The sequence below is a fragment of the Eucyclogobius newberryi genome, unplaced genomic scaffold (assembly GCF_026437365.1).
Source record: "Eucyclogobius newberryi isolate DKJ021-1_F unplaced genomic scaffold, fEucNew1.0.hap1 SCAF_7, whole genome shotgun sequence".
Taxonomy (NCBI): Eukaryota; Metazoa; Chordata; class Actinopteri; order Gobiiformes; family Gobiidae; genus Eucyclogobius; species Eucyclogobius newberryi.
In genome coordinates, this window is record NW_027316389.1 from 28,632,529 (window position 1) to 28,645,028 (window position 12,500).

Sequence of the window (12,500 nt, forward strand, 5' to 3'; positions counted from 1 at the left end):
TTTATTTATTTATTTATTTTTACTTATACTGAATGTTTTCAACAAGGTTTTTGTAAAATGTATTTGCATATTTTCCCTTTGGTTAACTTGAATTTTTATACAAAACTTTTATATTTAAACAACATTATACTGAAAATACATGATTAATTGGTCTTTATTGGTCTTATTTGTCTTTGAAAATGAAGAATTAAAAATATTTTCTGAATAAAGTCCTTTTAACTCTGTAGTTATTCCAATTTATTGTGAAGTATAATTTGTTGATTTGTGTACATTTTGCCATTTGAAATAAAAGTATGATTTGTTCTATAGAGTTCCTGCACGCTATCCCAGCATGCACCACAGCATTCAGTGGTTTAGTTTAGTTTATTAAGATCCCCATTAGCTCCTGCAAACCAGTTGCTATTCTTCTTCGGGTCTCCTCAAATTCAATACATACATTTCTTTATATAGCCCCCCCCCCCCACACTCACACACACACACACACACGCACGCACGCACGCACACACACACACACACACACACACACACACGCACGCACGCACACACACACACACACACACACACACACACACACACACACACGCACGCGCACGCACGCACACGCACGCACGCACGCACACACACATATATATATATATACAAATACACTCACAGTGGTGACGGCGCCGGCTGCAATGATCAAACTTTATCAGAGTTTAAAAGATTGTGAATTATCTTTGCTCTCCGGGATGGACGATAAAGGGCAGAGGAAGCTCCACGTGCAACATAACGAGCTGTAGTGAGTCAAACCTCACGTTAATGAAGGTACAACTGTATTTCTGCAACTTATTTGGGGAAAAATGTAACCATCTTCTCATAGAAACTCTACATCTTTATCCAAATTGTAAATTGGTGATTGTATTAAACATTCAGCAGTTAATCAAGCTAGAGAGAGAAGTTCGAAGAGAAACAATCACAAATGCCTTTTAAAAACAGCATTTACATAATGGAGTGTTTAATATAATCACAAAGTACAGTTGAACCAATGCTTTTCAGGTGTTTATTAAACATGACATGAGCACATTAGACTCCTGGCATGTACAAAAACTTCACATTAGTCAAAGGTCATTTCAATTATGTTTTCACTATTTTATCAAGATCACCTCATTTTCAGTGAACGTCATATGTACAGTGTTTTATAATAAAGTGGATTCTCACAAACATCTCCAGAGGCACTTTTTTGCTGATATTAGAAGGTGGAAAGCAAATCAGATTCACAGCACAAGCTTCGTGATCTAAAAAATGTAAAAACACACCCGTGCCAGGTATGAGGAGCTTCAATGTTTAATCTGATTTGTGTTATTTATGGCTTCATTTAATGACACAAATTAACTCCAAATGCTAAAGTTCAGGTTTGTTGCTATTTATTACCACAGTTTCTTCCATGTCGTAATGTGTCCTCTACTAAATTAGTAAATGTTTTAACCCATTTGAAACACAAGTATGATTTTTACTACTGTACATTTTACCATTTTGAGAAACAATGATTCTACAGCTCTGCAGAAAGAGCATTATTCCTGAACTAGACATGTTTTTAGTTCATATCCAGGCATCGTGAGACAGCCTCCACGCCTTGGTAACCGTCTCACAAGTCTCTTCTTCCCGTGCACATTTTTAATAATCCTCGCACTGATGTAGACACAACCCAGCGTTATGCAGAATGACAAAAAGCCGGTGCTAACCCCCGGGCCATGTTTGAGAGCGAGGCTTTTCTTTTGCTTTTGTCTTGAATGAACAAAGGGAATCTCCTTCCTTCTTCCTCCCTCCTGCTGTCGCTCCACCTAAATCCGATCATGTGCCGCCAAGCATCTCCTACACGCTTGTTTCCAAGTTACCGGCTGTGCTCGGCTGCCAATCCACACTTAATTGCCTCCTGTGCTGAAGTGAAGGTTCGGAGGGAGAGACAGGAGCTGTAGGAGCTGTAAGTGCATTTTACCTTTCACATAAGTGCTCTGGATCATTGAAAAGTAGCTTAAACAATAGTGAAACTTAAATGGCCAAAGAGACTTACTGAACTGGTTTACATGCGATTTAGAGAGTGGACGAGTGTGCACGTGGAAGTTAAAATCACCCCGAGAAATATGCTGTCAACTTTATTTGAAGTAGTCACTTGCAAACGCAGATGTCTCCGTTTTGATTTTGATTTTCTCTCTCTTTTTGAAACTGTCTTCAACACAAATTATTCATAAGAGGAGAAGAGATATGCTAAAAGAGGGATGGAATCATTTTGGAATGAAGTGCGTTTGTATATGGCCCTAAAATAGATTTGGCTTTTGAAAACACTGCTAGACAAAGAATAAATTGTAAGCTGCCTTCAACATTTTTTTTTTTTTAAACTGCTGTTTTCACTCACCAGCTCTGATAAATTGTGAGATTTTATTTTTATTTTCATGCCAACCACAGATGATTTGCAATAGTGACCCCAAATTTGGAACAGAAGCCATGTTCTTCAAGCTGTATATCTAAATAGAAATACCTGAATAGAGGTAAATTATTTAAAACATATCAGGATAAAGATATTGATCAAAAATAAATTCCAACTTTTCCAACTTAGCTGCTTAATACTGAATCTTAACTTAAAAACAAGCCGAGAATGCGCACTGCCTCATGAAAAGCATTACAGAGCAAAAATGTAAGGTTATCATAATGACACAAGAATTAGGATTTCTTACTTCCTGATCTTGAATGTGGCAGGGAAATATCTTGATCACTCCCGCTTGTCCAGTCCACCACCCTGTTGCTTCTCCTTGCCTCGTCTCTGTGTATTATCTTCAATTAGAAAAAGAAAATCCAGTTCATCCTCATGGGAAATTGCACACTACAGGAAGCCGGGCGTACCAATACAGTAGAGGAGAAGATACGGGGAAGTACAAAAGAAAAACCCGCTCCTGAGTCCTTCCTCTGCTGTGCTTCCCCATCTGTCAGAGCGCAGCTACTGAGAGTGTGTGAGAGAGAGAGGGAGGGTGACACGGTGGAGTTAGAGGGCGAGCGACAGGAGAGAGAGAGAGGGAGAGCGAGAGGGAGGGAGGAGAGAAGAGGAGGGACGGGCGAGGAATAGTGTTGTATATGCTTCTGTGTTTATCTGTGTCCCTGCCTCTTCTGTGTTCGTCTTCCAGAGCAGTGTTTCTCAAAACGTGGTGCAAGGACGCAAAATAGTAAGGTTTAAGGTGCCGCTATTTACTCTTTCGAAATCAGTTTATTTGAATGATAAAATATACATATAAGCTGGTTTTGTTGTTGACATGTTTTGATCAAGAGTTTAGGATTTACAGTGTTTTTTTTGTGTAAAATTCGAGATGATTTAGAATGTGATTTCTTGTGGTTTACCTTGGAAACAGGAACTGCAAGAAACAACTATATATTATTAATACAGTGTTACGTGTTACTTTGTATACCACAAACGATCAAATTCTACATACAATACATACATACAATTTCAGCTGACAAATAAAATGAATGTTTAGTTTATAAAAGTCAAAGTAAGAAAATCAGCTTTACTGATGCATTTAGCATTTGGGCTGTCCAACAATGAAAGCAATCACTACATGGTTTCCTCTAGTGGGAAAGGACTTCCTGTTGACTTGAGAAAGATATCCCAGTTTGATGCATTTAACTCTCTCTATATATATATACAGTATATGTCTCTCAAACACACAGTAATGGGGTAAATAGACCACCTATCCTTGGAAGAGTTAATCAAATCAATAGACCAATGCTCTGCAGCGGGCCAGAGGTGATCACACTGTCAGGAATGTGCCGGCAGAATTTAATTTTAGCCTCTCTATGCAAATTACAGAAATACTCAGAGGGGCACAGCTTCCGAGAGTCTGTGGCAGCAACAACTGGAAATGCAATTAAAAGGGTCAGAAGAGAATGGCAAAGAATTCTTAAGACTTAAAGAATAAAAGTCAGAATATGTAAAAGCAGATCGATCTCATGGGACGACTGACCTGTTTGGTTTATTCATGTCTTTTATGGTTCTCGGTGTGTGGTTCAGGATCCTCAGCTGGTGCGTGACTTCTTCCACTGATACGTAAAGGTCTTTTATGTTTAAAGACTGAACCAGGACTGAACCAAGACTACATCAGGGATAATCTACGACTAAACCCGGGTTAAAAAAGGAATAAATCAGGTCTCTATCAGAGCTAAACCAGGATTAAACAGGACTAAACCAAGACTGAACCAGGACTAAATCATGACCAAGAAGACTGAACCAAAGTGGCTGGGACGCTCGTTTCACAGCAAGAAGGTTCTGGGTTTATTAGTCCTGATAAACTTTAGACTTTAACTCCTGGTTTAGTCTTGTAATAACATCCATTACAATGCATTTTCATTACGTGTTTCGCCTTACTTATTATTATATCCCTTGGTTTAGTTCTAGTTTACATTTTGGACCTGGTAGCTCTGCTTTTGTTCAAGTCATTTTCAAATATATTCTTATTTATATCTGTTAAGTTAAGCAAAGCAGTGTTGGGCAGTAGCAAAGTAAATGATTAAAGCTATGATTCCTAGTAACTTTGACTTACTTTGCACGTCAAAATACTTGTGTAATCCAATCCATAGAACTATGTCGTAAAGCAGTATTTAAACAGTTATTAAGTTAGTTCATAAGCCTTTTTTCTTTAAAAAATATTAATTGTAATCAGCAATCAAGGCTTTGAAATAAAGCAAGCAGAGCACTACTATTACCTGTAGAAGGAGTGCCCAGTAATCAGATTCATGTAGCAAAGTAATCTGACCAACAATGTAAGTAAGTTACAGTACGCTCCTAAAAGACTACAATAATGACACGTGAAAGTCAAAGATGTAAAAAAGCCTCATTAATCACTGATATAGTTGTCACAGTAAAAGCCCGGTGAGAATAAGCGGGCCGAGGGGACGCATGAGGACATGTGCCGAGGGGACGCATGAGGACATGTGCCGAGGGGACGCATGAGGACATGTGCCGAGGGGACGCATGAGGACATGTGCCGAGGGGACGCATGAGGACATGTGCCGTCCTTTACAAGTCAAACAACAGGGGGCATAGTTGTCCTACCAGTTTATGTTGTCATATGGTGCGGCAGTGTTTTTTACACCTGCCACAGCGGCTGAAATAGCCCCTGTCACTCATTCTAAACTGCCTCTTTGCTTTTAAGGTGTCATTCTGTTTCACTGCTTCACTGTGTGCTGCTATTTTCACTTCTGCTTGGTAACTTGCACAACTTGTATTCTTTTTTTCAACGTATTGGTTTATCCCCCACTGTGATCAAAGCCAGTTTCTCATATCTGTGCGCAACCTTTAGAATCACAAGTTTTATTAGAAAATATTTTTCTCTAGTGATGTTTTTTTCAAAGATAATAAACATCTAGTGAAGGGGATTGATATATTGTTTTGCCTATTGTTTTATCTACGAGTGATTTTACAGCGGAAAAATACTCTGAAAAACATGCATTACGTCCACAGATCTGACATGTAACTTTGGCTGGCATGGCCCATACATTGTCCTTATGCGAGTACGGTTTAGTACCACAGTGAGGCCCTGTCATGTCATGTTTTTCCAGGAGTCAGACTCCACAGTGTCATTCAGGTGGAGAGTTTCACTTTAAGTAATACACACAACAACAGGCATGGAAATAAAGCACAATCAATGGGTTGAAGGCACTGTACCTGAATTTACAGCCAAAAAATTAGATTTAATTTTAAACTGTTTGCGACAGTCCATGTATATCCCACTCACCAAGTTCCGTCTGAGCATCCTAAACATTCACTGCGATAAGATTATAAGGTCTTTTCAAAGCTAAGCGAACAACTATAACAACTAGAAGGCTAACAGTTCACAAGTGTTACCAGGTCCACAGATTTTTAGAAACTGCCGCGGGTGAAAAATGTGGTCTTTATTGAGAAAATGTAACCTTGCTTGTCTTTAATTACAGACACTTACATCTGCGGCCGAGGGTTCTGAGCCTCACTCTCAGGTGGAGTTGTTGCATCTTTGTTTCATGTTCATTTGAATCATTATATATTTGAATACTGCAATCCACTCGAATGCCAGACATAAGTTGGAAACATTACCCTTTCTCTCCAGTCCTTCTCATCCCTAGGGCCTCCTTCACCAGTGCAGGGTCGTCGTGTGGGAACAGCCGGCATGTGTGGTCCTCACTCGTCCTTGCTCTGTTCAAACACGATGTGACACGGCAGCGTCGGAGCCTAAGTGTCTCCCGTGGGTACTCTGAACGCCTTGGTCGATACCACCACCAAGGCGTCGGATCAATGGGGTCACACATGCAGTGTTTGCGAGAGGTGATTCGGAGGCGTCTCGTTCAATTACGCCGGGGAAGTGTCAGAAAATGTCAGTAAAGTGTGCGGGGACGGGACGGCGATGGAACTGACAGGAGTCTGGTCACACATGAGGAGATGGAGGGACCACAGAGCGTCTGAGTGTGGAGCTGGCAGAGAGCATACTGGAGGAGAAATGTAGAAGCAGACTTGGTGTGAGAGGCAGAGAGAAGCAGAGGGAGAAAGAGGGAGAGAGATTGTTGGAAAGATGGAGGAAGTAGAAATTTCGTCAGCTAAAATAATGTCGCTATCATTTTCCAGCAATAACTGTATAAAAATGTAACAAAAAGTTATCCTATTGAAAAAAACAATAACTAAATAAATTAGGACTAAAGATATATATTTGTTGACTAAAAGAACATCATTTTTTGTTCAATAATAAAAAATTAACATAAACAAGTCATAGTTCCACTTTTTGCCCCAAAGAGAGAAGGTATGGACATTCAGCAAATGGTCGAGGGCTGGAATCAAACCCACGATGCCGCGGTGTTAGCAACTGCATATGTGCAACACCCTGAAACACTGCACCACTGCATCATCCAAAAACACATCTGACAACATGCAATATAATTAAAAGAATCTATTTTCAGATTGACTAAAATATGATGCATTTGCTTGACTAAATTAGCTCGACATTTCCATGGAACTAAAACTAATAATAACCAATAACGATTTGACGGAATCTGGCCTAAAACTATTTTTATTCCGAAGACTAAAATCAAATCAAATGAACGGAGTTGGGTGGTGGGAGAACGCCAGAGAGGAAAGAGAGGGAAGAGAAATGGCAGAAAACAGTTGAGAAGGTGAGAAGTGGAGGGGGAGACAGAGAGAGAAATAGAGGAGAGAGAGAAGAGAAAGAGATGGATAGGTGAGAGATGGGTGTGAATAGCGGAGAGAGAAAGAGAGGAGAAGTGAGAGATGTGGTAGTAAAGACATGAGAGACAGTGAGAGGCGGAGGTAGATAAAATAGGAAGAGAAGAAAGAGTGGAGAAGTAGATGGAGTAGAGGAGAAGAGAGAAGAAATGAGCAAAAGAGGGAGGAAAGAGATGGCAGCAGTAGAGGGAAAGTGAAAGAAAAACTGAAAAAGATAGATAGAGGATTGAGGGGAAAAAGAGCTAGAGAGTGGATGTTTGAGAGACGAGAGACACAAGAGGAGAGAGATGTCGTCTGGGGCCAAAGGGTGTTGCTTGGGGGCACAGCGGCAGGAGGAGGGTGAAGGTTTGAAGCTCAGAGGCGGACAGATTTGGCCTAAAGAAGAAAGGCGGACAGTGAGCGGAGGCCTGTGTGTGACTGATGTGCAGCCAGCAGCGGTTTCATGTGGCCTGGCCTTGTTTTTGAGCAGAAGGAAAAGTCAACGGTTTTATTTTTTTTAAACAAATGTCTGAACAGAGGTAAAACGGGTGCTTTTAGTGAGCTACTGGCACAGGGAGCTCAGTCAGTCAGAGTTCTTAATGCTGTGAAACAAAAGTGAACAAGAAAGTCCTCTAGTCCTCTTTATTGAGGACTAGTTTTTATTCATCAATTATTTTTTTAATTTTTTTACCTTGAATAAAAGAAACACTAGTTACTAGTTACTTTGACCCTATAGAATTTTTTCCTCTGGCCCAATAAATACATTTTATTTTGACCCAACAATATATAATAGTTAAAAAACATGCGTAAAAAACATGTGTAACATGTGTGTATGATGTGTAAGCGCTTTCATTTCTCAATTGAATTTAATTAGCTAATTTTAGGCTACCGTACTTCCAATTTCCTTATTTGGACGTTTCCATTTCAATTTTTGCCGCATTTTACAACAATATTCTTAATATTATATTTCCAAAATAAGTTTTACAAATGTATTGACATTTTGATAATCTGCCTACAGTTGGCTAAATTACAGGTCAAATCTGTGGAGAGGCGAGCACATTGACTTTATTTTTAGGAAATAAAACAACAACCACATTGTATAAATATCAATGTATTTAATTCCTGGCAAAGAATCTCCATCCAGACCAGCCGGGGGCAAACTCCACCAGAAAAGCTACATGTGCAGCTTTAACATAGCATCATGCCTTTATTTTAATTTAATTTCAATATGTTTGCTCTTTGCATTAGTTGTTTCTCTCTCTTGAAGCTGATGCAAGTTACAGCGATGTCTGATGTCCTGTGCTGCAGTGGACTGGGACCATGAAAGGACATGGTCGACCTCAAACATACAACATGCTCACATAAATATTTGACACATAAACCCTGTTGAACGTTGGAACTGAATTTGATCTGACATATGTGTACAATACTGCAAATAGCTGATACTACGATGTACTGTATACACTGTCATGAAAGAAAAGTATGTTCTCAAAATCAGAAAAGGTTTATTGCTATTCTCATTGAACACAGTTCACAAACATAGGAACTTTTTTTGGCGTTAAGGAGCATCATAAAACAATGAATGATAAAATAATAATAATAACAACGTCTATAGAGTAAAATATGGCATGCATAAATTAAGAATTTACTAATAACAAGGTAAAAAACAAGGGTTAGGGTTAGTATACTATTGATACTAACGCACTGCGTGAATACTATTCACGCAGTGAGTATTGTTAAAGAGGCAGGTGTTAAGCCTTCATGAGTCCAACGGCAAAGGGAAAGAAACTGTTCTTGCCTGAGGGGAGTGGCCTCCTGCCTGAGGGGAGTGGCTCAAATATTGATGGTGGTGCAGAGGAAGCAGAAGGAGTCAGAGATGAGCCCGATGAGGGTGGTGTCGTCTGCAAACTTGATCAGTTTTACATGGCTGGAGGTGCAGCAGTTTGTGTCCAGGGAGAAGAGCAAAGGAGAAAGTACACAGCCCTGTGGAGTTCCTGTGCTTATAGTCCGAGTGTCTGAGACATTCTTCCCCAGCCGCACGCACTGCCGCCGATCTGTCAGGAAGTCAGTGATCCACCTGCAGGTGGAGCTGGGAGAGCGTGTCCTGGAGCAGAGCGGAGAGGATGGTGTTGAATGCAGAGCTGAAGTCCACAAACAGGATCCTGGCATAGGTTCCTGCGGAGTCCAGATCCTACGGGATGAGGTGGAGTGCCAGGTTGATGGCGTCGTCCACAGACCTGTTGGCTCTGTAGGCAAACTGCAGGGGGTCCATCAGGGGGAGGTGAGGGACTTGAGGTGGGGCAGGACAAGGCGCTCAAATTACTTCTCATTTAAAATGGTCATCTTAAAGTAACAGTTGCTTGAATGTACTCATAGCAAATCACAAAATAATAATAATTTTAATGTACTTATTATGTAAAATATTATATGTAAAGGCAAACATTTCTTTCAGTTGTTGCTTAGAGTTGAACATATTTAAACAGAAAAAAACACTCTGATTATTAATTATGAATATCTCATTTCTAGAGTTATCAGATTATTGAAATGCATCAGAAATCTGATTTATTTCTGTTCACATCTGAGCAAGGAAATGCTCTATGCTCAAAAGGACAAACTAATTTGCCAAAGTCTAAATCTAAAGAAAAAAAAATAAAGATTAAGATTAAAAGACTATGTTTAAAATGAATTGTACTTTGTCTTCCAAATGTAATAGTTATTCTGAAAACCCACTAATAACTAACACATGTCATTAAGTGTTTCTCTTGTGTATGTAAACACATAAACACACACCAAAAATCACACTCGCTAATTATTATCAGATTTTTGTGTAACTGTACCCATTGGTCTACTGAGTTCCTCCCATCAATCTACCTTTTAGAATATTTAATTCAATTCTATAACAAAATAAAATGGCAATGGTAAAATTGTATTATCTTTATTTCATAATGAAGTTATATGGCATTCACCTAATTAAAGTAGATTTTTGTGTGTGCAGGTTTTAGCACCAGAAGGAAACCCACGCAGACACAAGGAGAAACGCCTCAGGGACCTTCAGCCGAGCTGCAGCTGGCTCTTTGTGGCAACTTTGGGCTTCTCATTTTTGGAAAGTTGTGATTTTTGGCTTTTTTCAGATGTGTTTCCCATTAACAGACAAAGTAATGACTTAAATACTTCTCATATATGTGCCACTCAATGAAATCCCTTGTATCTTGTATCTCTTATAATGGTTTGTTCCCTCTGTAATGTACTTTCTGTGATATTGTACTAGTCTATTGTCTGTTGGTTAGTGTTATTGAGGGTCTGTCCTACCTAAATAAAGGGGGGGTAAAATAATCTAAAATAAAAGTATGACCGCTCTTAACTATTAATTCACGTTTCAAAACCATTGCTGATGTAAAATATGCTATGTTAAAATTTAGGGATGTAACAATAATCGAAATATCGCAATATTGTATCGTCACAAGTCTCGTAATAATATTGTGGGCTGTCACAATATATGGAATTACAAAGCTCTTTTGCTTGGATTACACTACATTGACTTTTTTGAGCTTTAACTATGTTCTAACATTGTTCCCTCATCAAAAATACTTTGATTATCTGTCCACACATACAATCTCTTCACAGAAAGGCCCGGGAGTTGAACCTGTGACCTTCTTGCTCTTAATTTGTGTTTCAGTGCTGGATCCATTGCTCTATTGAGTCTCCAGCTGTACAAGGAGAGAATCACCACATTTACAGACATCTAACAGCTGTAATGGTCAAAATTAACCGCCCTCTCCTACACTGCATATGCTTCCCATGTGTGAAAATGGGTGAGAAAATGGACTTGAAACCGTCTCAAAACCATAAAAGATCATTTAATTTGTCACATAGAGCAGCCGTGCCAGTTCTGCAGTTTTATATGGAGCTCTCCCACTGTGCTACACAGTAAATATTACACGTTTCCTACAACTCTTATGAAAAATTGAGTGGCTTGAAATGTACTCGGGAAATGAGGTCACGATGAATCAACGCAATGCTGGGAGTGAAATGTTAGCTGGCAGCATTTAGTTACGCCATAATACCTTAGAATGAGTTTGGACCGGTCAGGAACAGGTGAATGTAGGCAACGTAAAACTGAGAACGAAAAAAGAAACTAAACCAAAAACATTTACACGTAAGACGCCAAAGAGTCTCGCATTAAAGGGATGAATTTTGATGTGAAATATGTCCATTGTTTGCGATAGTTTAATTGTTCTCTCTTTAAAAATGCTTCTGCAGTTGGTTATTGCCCTAAATGCCCAATGGAGAGGTGTTAATAGTTATATTGACTTTACAATGCATCTGCTGCGTCTAATGCACAGAAATAGATCAAGATAATATTAATATAAAGGAGACATCATGCTAAATCAACTTTTAATAGCGTTCAAAGTAGCATTTTGAAAGACTCATACATGCTTGAGTTATCTGTATTCTCCTTCACAAAATTGTTGACCAAAAACCAACAGAAAAATATAGTTTATCCATTTTTGTGCTTCCAAAATGCATTATTCATTCAGTCCACTGGCACATACTGGCAGTGGTGCTGTGGTAACTCACCTCTCTCACACTGCAGTTGCCTTGGGGCAGATTAGAGAGAACTTGGCAGTGGTCAGGCGCCTATGGCTTCTGTGACCAACAAGCACACAATCCCACTAAGCACTGCCACCAAGCCCAATGACACTGTACTATATGAATAAAACTGTTTGTTGTATGAATTATTTTGAATATTTTTTGGAGAACATATAATGCTTTGTTCATATATTTAGTTATAAATTATTACATAACACAATGCAATTATAAACCACAATGTTGATCTTAAAGGGGACATATTATGCAATGAGCTTTTAACTTTGTTACAGAGGTTTATTTTATCATATGTTTACTCAAATTTATATTTTGATTAATTGATTCATGCATGTTTGAGTTAACCCTGTATTGTCTTGCAACTGAGGCGCCAGTGCTGCCGAAAAGTCCTGTTTTCACCTACCCCCTATCCCTATCAACATCCCTTTACTTAGTTGCAATTATTTGAAAAGTTATGACTGTAAAATTCCTCTTTTCAAAAATAAAAACATGCAAATAATGCAACTATGAAGAGGCAGTTTTGACCAGGAAGTCAGTGGACTTATTTCTATTACCAAGCCATTTTAGATCAATATTGCAGTTTGCAATGAATACAATTATAAAAACAAAATCATAACATGCCTCCTTTACACAACTTAAATGAAACGAATAAATTATTATTTTTTGGTCATAACTGCAGAGCTGA

The 12,500-nt window shown here is 38.9% G+C and overlaps 1 protein-coding gene across 2 annotated transcripts in view; it reads right to left on the minus strand.

Annotated features, from left to right (window-relative positions):
- shisal1b (shisa like 1b) overlaps window positions 1-2,965 on the minus strand; it is a 59,296-nt gene extending 56,331 nt beyond the window's left edge. For both annotated transcript variants that reach the window (XM_072434853.1, XM_072434852.1), the window contains exon 1: window positions 2,712-2,965. The gene's annotated coding sequence lies outside the window, so the exon portion shown is untranslated. The remainder of the gene's footprint in view (window positions 1-2,711) is intronic.
- Window positions 2,966-12,500: the final 9,535 nt, after the last annotated feature.